Genomic DNA, 13,092 nt, shown 5'->3' on the forward strand with positions numbered 1-13,092 from the left:
AAAAAAATCATGAGGCACACCACCATTAGAAAATGTTAAAAAAATTTAACTCTGTGCCTATATTGACTATATATAAAGTGTTTTTCCCACAGCACACCTTACACTATGTCACGGCACACTAGTGTGCCGCGGCACAGTGGTTGAAAAACATTGGACTAGAAGACCTCCAAGATCCCTTCTAACTCCAATGTTCTGTGTTTTGTAACCCAACACTGTTGCAGCAGATTGAGGTTTGTAATCTACTTACGAAAGACCAGGACTTGAGACCACGAAGGTGAGAGAAACAGGTTTATTTGATGCATCGAGTTCAGCGTGTTCACACACCAAAATCTGAACCGCCTGGGCTCTGCCCAGGATGCTACTTTTATGCCGTCTTCCACACTGTGCATTCTCAAGGCGTTTCCATACATGAGACAAGCATGACATTTCGAAAAACAGAAGTTCATTTGGAATGTTACAGCGAAGTACATAGGAGAAATACAAAAAAGAGAAGTTCCTATAATGTCTTAAGCTATCAGCAGTTTTACCTCTGTTCTGTGTCTCACCCACGCCTGGCTTCCTGTGCCCCTCCTTTACAGGGTCTTGCCACACTGTTCAGCCCTATTTTTAATACTTATGAGGAAGTTGGAGAGAAAGTTCACTCCAGCTAAAAGTCAACTTTGGGACTCCAGGGCACTAGGATGAAAAGCCAAGCTAATATGAATTTATAAGGTCCATTCTATTAAGACCACCTAACCTGGCCAGCCACTGGTGGGTTTACCTGTGCACTCCTCCTGCATCAACACAATACAGATGGATATGAGTGGAAGCTGAAAAATTAAAACACCAACTTCTGAAACAGGCTCCTATTAAGCAATACTGTACAATACTGTAAAGAACTCCTGCCTCCGGCTGGCTGGATTCAGCCGTCTTCAATATTTTTTATAAGAAAAAACACACTATTTTTATATTGCAATTAAAATGTCAAGTTCCAAACGATCTCTGGGAAAAGTGCTGACTCGTCTACTCTATTCTTTTTGCACGGCTGTTATGCAAAAGTGCTTCCCAAGGGCACTAAGGCCTGATCAATGTATTCTGTGCGCACTCGATCAAATCCTACCAATGTATTCTGAGCCCAAATTTGTGATCTGTAACTATCCTATTCATTAGAAGTTAAAGGTAGCCAAAGTTTTGTTTCATGTTGTCAGGGATGTGATCAGGCATGTGGGCAATAGGTTCTTGTTGGATCAGAGACAATGAGCACCCCAGTGAATAGAAAAGAGGAATTTTAAGCTACATTATTAGCTCAAGCAAGCAGATTTAAAAGCAAAACATGAAAAGCATACATGGGAATAACCAAATCTCTTATGGGCCTTCAGGAGCTCCTTAATGACGGCAGCAGAGATGCACCAAGGGTGGCCTGTTTCCACAGAAGCAGTGGTGGGTTGCAGATGGTACGCCCTGGTACGGGTGTATCGCAGCCTGCCTGGAGCAATAGGAATAGCAGTTAGACTTATATACCGCTTCATAGGGCTTTCAACCCTCTCTAAGCGGTTTACAGAGTCAGCATATCGCCCCCACAGTCTGGGTCCTGATTTCACCCACCTCGGAAGGATGGAAGGCTGAGTCAACCTTGAGCCAGTGAGATTAGCACCGCTGAACTGCAGATAACAGTCAGCTGTAGTGGCCTTCAGTACTGCACCCTAACCACTGCGCCACCTCGCCACCTCGGATACCATTCTGGTACGGTGCTCCAGAGGGCCCACCCGCCTGCCCGAAATCCTTACTGGTCTTTTAAATCTTTGGTGCTTGCGTTAAAAACATTTTAAATGCATTTAACAACTTTTTAAATGCATTTAACAACTTTTTAAATGCATTTAACAACTTTTTAAATGTATTTAAAAAGTACTCTGTAGCTCTATCAGTTTTACCCATACAATGAAATATTCAATAAAATTATTGCAAAAAAAGACTTCCTTTAAACTCTTACTTTTTGAACTGATACATTTTATTTTGTCCCCAAGTTATACGTGAATAATAATGATGTGTCTTCTCCCTGATAGGATATACATAATGGTAAATCTGGTGCCATGGTATATCATAGTAAAGATGTGCTGCTTTTGATTTATGCACTTTTGGCAATATTATTTAAATCCTAGTTTTTAATAACAAAGATTATTATTGTAAGAAAGAGAGAGTATAGAATGTTGTTATGTGTATATTGCTAATTATGTTTTGATGGACAGTTCTTTCTCATCTCATTTCATGAATACATATCCAATTCAGTTTAAAATTGTAGTAAATCAGAGCCCCTAATCTGCGGAATTTGAAATTATCTTATACTTTGATGCAAATGAAAAAAGAACCAGACAGATGGTCTAGAAATCAGAGTGTTTAAGGTAAGTTGTAGTGATGATTATGTAATTATACGATTATGATGAATTCTGAAGTTCATTTATATTTCAAGGAGGCTCGGTATTTTAAATTTCTCTATACTATTTTAAGCAAATTCATCTGCTGTTGAATTCTTCTGATGAGACATCCCACAAAAAATTCAGTTCATCAATTGTGATTTCTTGTTTAAAAAAGTACCATGTTTCCTTGAAAATAAGACAGGGTCTTAGTTTCTTTTGACCCCCGAAATAAGCGCCTGCTCTTATTTTTGGGGAGGTCTTATTATTTTTGAGGTGCAGGAGGTCCCTTAACCTCGACCTGCGGTCCGCGTATCAGCTGATCCAGAGAGGGCCGGAACTTCTGTCTCTGTTTCTCTGTTTCTGGCACACTCTTGTCAGCCCTAGCATCCCTGGACCTGCCACTCTTTTTGCGGGCGCCACTAAGAGAAGCGGCGTGGTAGCTAGGATTTACAGGAGTGGCCTCCATGAGGCCATTCCGCAGGGATGGCAGGTGCATGTGGGACAGTGGTGGGTTTCAAAAAATTTTCGAACCTACTCTGTGGGTGTGGCCTCCTTTGTGGGAGTGGCTTGCCGGTCATGTGACCTGGTGGGAGTGGCTTGCCGGCCATGTGTTTTCTCTCTCTCTCTCTCTCTCTCTCTCTCTCTCTCCTTCCTTTTGTCTCTCTGTCCCTTTTTCCTTTTTTTTCTTTCATCTCTCTCTCACTTTTTCTTTCTTTTTTTCTTTCTTTCTTTCTTTCTTTCTTTCTTTCTTTCTTTCTTTCTTTCTTTCTTTCTTTCTTTCTCTTTCTCTTTCTCTTTCTCTTTCTCTCTCTGTGTGAGTCTGTGTGTGTGTGTGTGTGTGTGTGTGTGTGTGTGTCAGTGGTGGGTTTCAAAAAATTTTGGAACCTTTTCTGTAGGTGTGGCCTGCTTTCTGGGTCCACTGGTGGAACCTCTTCTAACCGGTTCGGTAAATTTGACGAACCGGTTCTACCGAATTGGTGCGAACTGGTAGGAACCCACCTCTGATGTGGGGCACATGGGACATGTTCTCCACCTTCCCCCCAGGAAATGGTGGGGACCGGCTGCACATGTGTTTAAATATTTTAGAAGAAAGCTTATTTGAGGGGGGAGGGCTTATTTAATGCATGCGCTCAAAAGCCCAATTGGCCTTATTATCCAGGGAGGTCTTATTTTTGGGGAAACAGGGTAAGAGAGGCAATTCCTATTGTGGCTAATAACTATCATTCTATGTTGAATCTTGGGTGAGAGGCTGCTTCTAGTCACTCTGCTTTTGTTAGCTGTCAAACTTTGCTGCAAGCAGTTTCAAAATAGCCTGTCTTGAATGGATTTCTGCCCAGAGTGTTTGCTTTGCTTATGAATAGAGCTATCTAGATAGTTGCCTCCCTCTTTCAATAATCTCTTTATCTCTTAAGTGATGACATCTGCTGTAGACTATTAAGAAAGACTTTGGGGCTGCTTCCTGCTTCTAAAACATGTTTCTCCATTTCTCCTTTATTGAAATACAATATTCTGCCTTTTTTAGTATTTCCCAAAATCTTTCATTCTTCTGGGGTGGGGGTGGCGGCTTCCCACAATATATAAGCTGATCATATTTCTGGTTGAAAATATTCCAATGCACAGGTGTAGCAACAACCAAATGATACTGTTCCCTTCCTAAATGTGGTGTACCATTAGCGGGCCTCCCAGATTATACAAGTTGGGCAGTCAGAACTGGTTGGAAGAGATAAGTCTGCAAATACTTCAGTGCCAAGTCATGTAGAACATCCTTAAGATCAGTGCTTTGAATTGTGCTCAGAAGTACGTGGGGTGCCTGACAGTGAGATCTGCCTTTGAAATTAATAATAATTCATAAACAGCTTGAACAAACAAAGAGAGATCCAAGAAGCTGGAGCCGAGAATCAACCAAAACTGAACATTGAATGGAAATACTCACCCACATGGCAAAATAAACTTAAATAAATAAATAAAAGTGGCAATTGGCATCTTGGGTGTAATCCAGTGGTGGGTTCCGGATCCTGTTGCAATTGGTATGGTGTAACAGGGCCGGATGTCCACCACATCCACACGCATGCATGCGTACTTGCCACCTGTGATGCTCCATGATGGTTCCACGATGCTCCAGCTGCTCAGCGGAGCATCACGCAGGTGCCGTACGCTCTGTGTGTGTAAGCCCCAATCAGCTGAAATTTATTTATTTATTTATTTATTTATTTATTTATTATTTATTTATTTATTTATTTATTTATTTATTATTTATTTATTATTATTTATTTATTATTTATTTATTATTTATTTATTTATTTATTTATTTATTTATTTATTTATTTATTATTTATTTATTTATTTATTTATTTATTGGGTTTATTTGTATGCCGCCCTTCTCCAGGAGGGACTCAGGGCGGCGAACAACTCAAAGGGGAAAGGGAACATAAACAACAGTACACATAATTAAAATACACGAAAATCACACAGCCATACCAGTCGAGAGGGGAGGGGAACTCATCAACCCCAGGCCTGCCGGCACAGCCAGGTTTTGACGGCTTTCCGGAAGGCCTGGAGAGTGGTGAGGGTCCGGATCCCTGCGGGGAGTTCATTCCAGAGGGCCGGAGCTGCCACAGAGAAGGCCCTCCCCCGGGTAATAGCCAGATGGCATTGGCTGGTGGACGGAACCTGGAGGAGGCTGACCCTGTGTGATCTGACGGGTCTTTGGGAGGTAATTGGCAGCAGGTGGTCTCTCAAGTACCCAGGTCCAATACCATGAAGGGCTTTATAAGTTACGAAATATAGGTAAGAAGGGTGGGTGGGCCCTCTGGAGCACCATATCACAATGGTACCTGGTGCTCCCAACAGGCACCGGTCCACCTGTACCAGGGTGTACCAGTTGTATCCCACCACTGGTGTAATCCCAAACAACTGGAGCACCCCTGGAAGTCTATTGGCATTGACAAAAAACACCACCAGTCAATTGCAAAAGGCTTCAAACAGCTTACATCTTGTGACAATACTTTTAACAGCATCAAACAGCAACATCTGCCTCTTCCAGATCCTTGCAAAAGACTTGATAGTTCGGTAAAAAGGCCAAAACCAATCTATACATTTGACTGGTTATGCAATGAATCATAATAATGAACAAAAATTGCCTTCAGGTTCCTATTTTCCCAGATTATTCTAGACTTTAATGGTGAGGTCCATAACTCTGAATCCATAGTTTAATTTTCTTAAGTACCCACTTTCTATGGCAGCCTTTAATCCAAACTTTTGGAGATGAAAGAATGATTTAACTACTTCTCTCCTTAAACCATCCCTACCCCTCAATGGGGAAGAATATACTGTGCCTTAAGGATATTTAAAGTCCATTTAAAAAGATGGAAAGATTTGATGCTACCCTCAATGGAGGAATGGCTAGTGAAATCTCAGATATTGCTGAAATGAATAAATTAACCTTTGCACTTCCTTGATTTTTAAAAAAAAGATGCTATCTACTTATAGTGATGCCTGGAAAGCTCTTATGAATTTTTTTTTTTGCCTAAAAATTGAGAAAAAATGAACTTGTGATTTAAGGCTTTGATGATTAGACAGAATGGTTTATACAAACACAAATAATAAGATGTAACCTTAGAGAGATGTTACAATTTAATTGTATTTCTAATTGCTGTGAAGTACATCTTAGTGTTTTTCGTCTGAGTGTTTCTTTCTTTTCTAGTTTTATATAACTTTTTTTTCTTTTTTACTTGCACTTTTTTACTTTCTCTTCGATTTGTTTTCTCTTTTTTTCCTTACTTTATATTAGTTTGTATTAGTTTCTAATCTTCTTTTTAAAAATTTAATAAAAAAAGTGTATGAATATTTAAAGTCCACTTAAAACTTACGGGTCACTGAAGCCATTATAGGACTTCAAAATCTGCAATAATTATGCTATGCAAGCATATGCAACATCCGCTGTATAGATTAAATAAATATCTTGTTCTAGTTTTTTGATATTGATTTGGACAGACCAATATAGGGAAAGGACTTTTCTCCCTATTGGTTAATCTACTGTGTCTTGAAGAAAGGCTGATTAAAAGGAAAAAGCTAAAATGATAAAAGCCGCGATGGCACAGTGGTTAGAGTGCAGTACAGATGTGGGTTCCTACCAGTTCGCACCTATTCGGTAGAACCGGTTCGTCAAATCTAATGAACCAGTTAGAAGAGGTTCCACCAGTGGACCCGGAAAGCAGGCCACACCTACAAAAGAGGTTCCAAATTTTTTTGAAACCCACCACTGGTCCTTGGATATGATTATTCTACACTATCATGCTCCTATTTATAAAACTCAGTGCCTCTGTGAAAGGTAAGGATGACTACTGCGTTTGTGGCGCAATCAGAACATTGCGTGTGTTGAAGTTGTTTTAACGCAAACCAAAGATGCCTTTTAAAAAACAAGTTTACATCATATTCTTATGCATGCCAGTGCTGTGTGTGAGGTAATTTAAGGTGGTTCTGACAAGTGTCGTCGGCATCTTCATATCCGGTCACATGGGTGGCAAGCCCCTCCCATCTGGTCACATGGGTGGCAAGCCACTCCCATCCAGTCACATGGGTGGCAAGCCACTCCCTCAAAGGAGGCCACACCCACAGAGTAGGTTCGAACAATTTTTGAAACCCACCCCTGGTGCAGTACTACAGGCTACTTCTGCTGATCACTGGCTGCCAGCAGTTTGGCAGTTCAAATCTCACCAGGTTCAAGGTTGATTCAGCCTTCCATCCTTCCGAGGTCAGTAAAAGGAGGACCCAAATTGTTGGGGGCAATATGTTAACTCTGTAAACCACTTAGAGAGGGCTGTAAAGCAATGTGAAGCGGTATATAAGTCTAAGTGCTAAATGCTATTGTTAAAAAATTATTTGAGGCAAGGTGGAAAGGAGGAGGAGGAGGAGAAAAATATTAACAAATTACAAATGTAATGTATAAAAATATATTTTAACATACACACACACACACACACACACACACACAGACATAATTATTAAACTCTGTAAGCATAATCTGAAAAAGAACAATTTCAGAGTTATTATTCAATCATTGTTTTTTTTAGCTTGTTTTAACTTTTATAATTTTAATCCATTTTAAAATTTATAATCATAATCGTTTATTTTATCATGATGTAAACAGTTCAGAGTCACATTAGCCACAAGATGGGTGGCAAATACATTTAATATTATTCCATTTTATTTTTGTTTATGTACACTGAGAGCATATGCACCAAAGACAAATTCTTTGTGTGTCCAATCACACTTAGCCAATAAATAATTCTATTCTGTTCTGTTCTGTTCTGTTCTGTCCTAGCCTAGCCTAGCCTAGCCTTGCCTTGCCTTTTCTGTTCTGTTCTGTCCTGTCCTGTCCTGTCCTATCTTATCCTATCCTATCCTATCCTATCCTATCCTATCCTTTTCTATTCTATTCTATTCTGTTCAGTCCTGTCGTATCGTATCGTATCGTATCGTATCCTATCCTATCCTATCCTATCCTATCCTATCCTATCCTATCCTATCCTAAATAATTCCAGTGGTTTGGGCTTGGAGTAAGTGACCTTGAGACTGGAGAAGTATCATAAACAGTGGAACTTTTCAGTTTCATGAAAAAGAAAGGCTAAAATAGGATGGGATTTCTCAAAATCTAGCTGAACAATTTCTGACAGAACAGCTACTTTAGATATTGGTGCTTCCAGGGAAAAAAAAGATTTTAGTCTTTTCACTTGCTCTAGAATTTCAGCCGTACATACATTGAACTGACAAGACAGAAATTCTAAGTACGTGACTACCAAGAATCTTACTGCTTTTCATTAAATTAAAGATGTCAAGAGACTCATGATTCTCCATTGGATGTATTCTGTTCTTAACAGTATCTAATATCATGCTTACATTAACAGCAGTTTTAATATATAAGGTACAGACAAATATATTTCTCTGTCTTCATCAAAGTTGTAGTAGATGAGGGAAGTAGCAGAAAATTTTATTTCTTCAGGACCATCCAAGCAATCATCAATCAAATCTCTTCCAACAGCACAACGAAAGCTTTGATTCCTTTGTTTTAGGTTTCAAAAAGAGCAACCAAATTAAAGAATAAATAAATAATAACCAGGGTAATAACACAGAGATTGCTGAAACGTGTACTGAAACATAGGTTCTTCCACAGTGAATAATTTAAATAATGAAGCACAGGGACTACTGTATATACAGAAAATTTACATGTGTGTAGGTTTCAGAAATCCATCACAGCAGTGGTGTCCAAAATGTCTGTCTGCCTTACACAGAGTTTATTTGGCTTTTATACCGTTTTAACAAGCAAAGCAAAAGCAGGGGTAACAAAAGCATCTTATTGGTACATTTTACTTGTCAATCTCTAAGACCATCCCATCCAGAGTTGAGGCTTCACATATCTAAAGGTTCCGGGTACTACCTGGTTCTAATAAACAGTTGAGGTCATCGGTCACTGAGATCATGGAGACTTGCTGCACATGTCTTTACGTAACCTTTCCCCTTATTCCTACAAATGTGGAACTGATGACAAGGAAAATATCTGACAGTTACTCCATTGTCACTTTGTTTTCAAAGTCGGTTCTCATATAGTTTTGGCTATAATAACCCTTCATGACAGTCATTCATGTTGCCTGGGTATTAATTTATAGGGGGAAAATGTCCACACCAAATTTCTAATGTTGGTTTTCCCCCTTACCAGAGAGAGACCCCTTGTGGAGTATTGTGAAGCCATTACCATGGCAATTCCACTGCGCTGCAAAGTAGAAGCCATTTTATGGCAGTACAGTAGAATCCAGCGCACCCACCCCGTGACTCCTTTTTGCTCCCAGTGGGGTACAGGAGACCGAGTGCTACCTGTCACACCCCCTGGCCACACCCATCATGGCCACGGCCACCCATCTGATCATTAGGGCAGAGAACTGGTTGTTAAATGATTTGAATCTCACCACTGCTTATACTATTTCTGATAAATGGCTGTCCAAGCTCTCTTTAAAAGCCACCAGGGGTGGGGCACCGATAACTTCCAAAGGCAATTTGCTCCTCTGGTTGATTGTTCTCACTGTTAGGAATTTTCTCATTACTTCTAGATTGCTTCTCTCCTTGATTAGTTTCCATCCATAGTTTCTTGTCTTGCTTTCAGGTACTTTGGTAAATAAATTGGTCCCCTCTGCATTGTGGCAGCCCTTCAAGTGTTGGAAGACTGCTATTATCTCACCTCTGGTCCTTCTTTTCACTAGAGATTGAGATTTGTTTTATTTATATGCCGCCCTATTCCGGGAGGGACTCAGGGTGGCGAACAACTCAAAGGGGGAAAGGGAACACAGAATACAATACAAGTAGTTAAAATAGCCAAGAATCACACAGCCACACAAGTCGAGAGGGGAGGGGAACTCATTAACCCCAGGCCTGCCGGCACAGCCAGGTTTTGACGGCTTTTCGGAAGGCCTGGAGAGAGGTGAGGGTCCGAATCTCTGCGGGGAGTTCGTTCCAAAGGGCCGGAGCTGCCACAGAGAAGGCCCTCCCCCGGGTGGTAGCCAGATGGCATTGGCTGGTAGACGGAACCTGGAGGAGGCTGACCCTGTGTGATCTAATGGGTCTGTGGGAGGTAATTGGCAGCAGGCGGTCTCTCAAGTACTAGACTAGGTATATACCCTTTTCCTGCAATCCTTCTTTGCATGTTATAGCTTCTAGGCCCCTAATCATCTTTGTTGCTGCTCTCTAAACCTTTTCCAAAATGGCAACATCTTAAAATTTCAATATTATATTTTATTGAATATTGTATTGAATATTAGACTTAGAATAACTTTATTGTCACTTAGAATCAGAGGTGGGTTGCTGCCGGTTCTGCCTGGTTCTGCCGGACTGGTAGTGAAATTGGCAGCGACCCAGGCCTGCCATGCCCCAAACCGGTTCCCTTCCTGCTGCTTGGCCGCCGCCATTTGGGGTTTTAGTGACTGCACATGTGCAGTTCACACAGGTTGCAAACTGGCAGTAACTGCCAGAAGATACACACCCCTGCTTAGAATGTTCCCTAATTGGCATATATTAAAATAATATTTCATTGTAGACAGCTCTCAAAGGGTCACTACCTCCAATATACATTACATAAACATGACAAAATAAATAAATACAAAAATATGCATCTACCCACAATTGTTATGTATATTGAGATTTCAATATTCTCTTAGGCCAAGGGATCATGATATACTGTACTTGAAAAAGTGGGGCAGGATTAGCTCAGTATGATAACTTGAAGCAAGTTGTTATGCACCTCAAAACAAATAGAAAAGACTTTGAAGAGAAGGAGGGGGTAGGAGGAGGAGAGAGGAAAGGGGGGAGAAGGAAGAAAGGAAAGGAGAGGAAGGAGGGAAGGGATAGAAAGAGGAGGAGAGAGGGTAGGAAGAGGAGAAGAGAAGAGAGGAAAGGGGAGAGAGGGAAGAAAGAGGAAAGAAGAGGAAGGAGGGAAGGGATAGAAAGAGGAGGAGAGAGGGTAGGAAGAGGAGAAGAGAAGAGAGGAAAGGGGAGAGAGGGAAGAAAGAGGAAAGAAGAGGAAGGAGGGAAGGGATAGTGTCAGCCTCTGTTTTACTGCTTGCTTTTCGGCTGCCATTGAAACAGGGGGAGGGCATGGTATTTGGGTGAGGGAGGACTATTAATTGGGAGTTGTTCTCACCATTCGTTTGCGCATGTGGAAGGAGGGTATTTCCCACCAAGGCCAACTGTCCGGCATACCAACCTGATGATGATTTTTGAAGATGTCTCCCACCTGACAGTTGTGGTGATATGCGATTGGACTATGGACTGGGGTACCAAGGGGAGGGGAATGAATCATGTATTGATATCTATTGCTTTCACGCTCTTTTGCTCAGATTCAGCTTTGCTTAGTTCCTAATTACTTATAATCAGTAAAAGTACTCTTAATTCTGCAAAATGGAGTTGAGTAGTTTCTTTCTTGGTTATTAAGTGAAGGAGCTGTGACAGATAGAAAGAGAAAGAGAGAGGGTAGGAGGAGGAAAAGGAAGAGAGGAGTAGGGGAGAGGCAAGGGAAGAAGGAAAGGGAAAGGAGAGGGGGAAGGAAGGAAGTAGAGAAGGGAGGGAAGGGTGAAAAGTAAAGAAAAAATAGGGTGGTGATAATACAAAATAGATCTATGTCAGTAGTTCCCAAGCCTCCTCCGAATTCCATCAGCCGGTCAATGTCGACTGGCAACTACCCGGAGGAGAGCCTTCTCGATGGCTGCTCCGACCCTATGGAACGAACTCCCCGTGGAGATTCGTACCCTCACCACCCTCCAGACCTTCCGCGTAGCCCTTAAAACCTGGCTGTCCAGACAGGCCTGGGGCTAAAGACTTCAACCCCACCCGAATAGTATGACTGTTGTGCTTTTTAACGATGTATTGTCTTTATGTGTATAGCTTGTTTTGTACTTCCCTCCCCCTGAATTGTGAGCCGCCCTCAGTCCCCTCAGGGAAAAGGGCGGCATACAAATAAAGTTAAAATCAAATCAAATCAAAATCAAAACTTGGCAACTTTAAGACTTATGGACTTCAACTCTGCTGGCTGGAGAATTCTGGGAGTTGAAGTCCACAAGTCTTAAAGTTGCCAAGTTTGGGAACCACTGGGCTATGTGATGGTAAGCAAAGCAACCCAGAATGTATATTTTAACCTTTTATGTGGGAAAAACAAATATGTAAAAGTGATGAAAAATAAGAACAATAATTATGAAAAAAAAGAAGAAACGAGATTGAGTAGGTTTGGTGTGGTGCAGGAGGAGAGCCACTAAATTCCGCATTGTGTCATACAGCTGATGAGCAATTGATAACTAGGAAATGGGTGGTGTAAAAAACATCTTGGAACACCTTTTTTTTTATTACTGCTTTAGAATAAGTGCATCTTATCTCTGATTGTTTATGGGTGACATATCCTTGATTGCGCATACACATGTTGAGTGGCATGTGTTCCAGTTCACTTGAAACAGATTTGTATCTGCTACTTTGATTGGCATAAAGATAATTAGGATCGCAGTTCATTGTCTAGCGAAATGACAATGCAGCTGGCATTTCACCGTAACTGTTTTGATTCTTTGAAAAGAAAAGAAAAAACTTTCATGCTTTGTTATCAGTAATTCCCTGTGAAAGCCGTGCGGTTATGAAGCAGCCGTCATGAATTTATTTGGCTTATTAGAGCCCTTTGAACATTATTCCCCTAATTTAAACCTGGAGATAAAGTTTAAGGTTGCAAAATTGCCATCTGCGTAGGCTGAGGTTTTAATCTCACTGCTATAAGAATTTGAACTTTAGGGGTCCTATGATGAATTGTTTTGTTACTGGAACACAGTGCAAATCAGAAAGTGGGGAGGGGGGGGGAGGCAGCATTTCATATCCTTGGTTTTCAATTCTCAATGGATTTCTACCCCTTGATTTATTGTTAGCTAGTGGGCTATAAGAATGCTTCAGTGGAATTTTAGAGATGCTGGGAGATAAAATGATCCTGAGGAATAAGCAGGAAACATGAAGACCTTTTTCATTAAAGATGAGGAAAAAAACTCCCCCCCCCCACTTTTGCTTCCAGCCTCTTTCCACACCACTGATATTAGATGCTCATTGTCCTCTGCACCCATCCACACATACTTTTTAGCAATGATTTACACTGTATTTCTGTTGCCTGTCTATGTACATAATTGGTGGT

Source organism: Thamnophis elegans, chromosome 15 (assembly GCF_009769535.1).
Source record: "Thamnophis elegans isolate rThaEle1 chromosome 15, rThaEle1.pri, whole genome shotgun sequence".
In the NCBI taxonomy this organism is placed as follows: domain Eukaryota; kingdom Metazoa; phylum Chordata; class Lepidosauria; order Squamata; family Colubridae; genus Thamnophis; species Thamnophis elegans.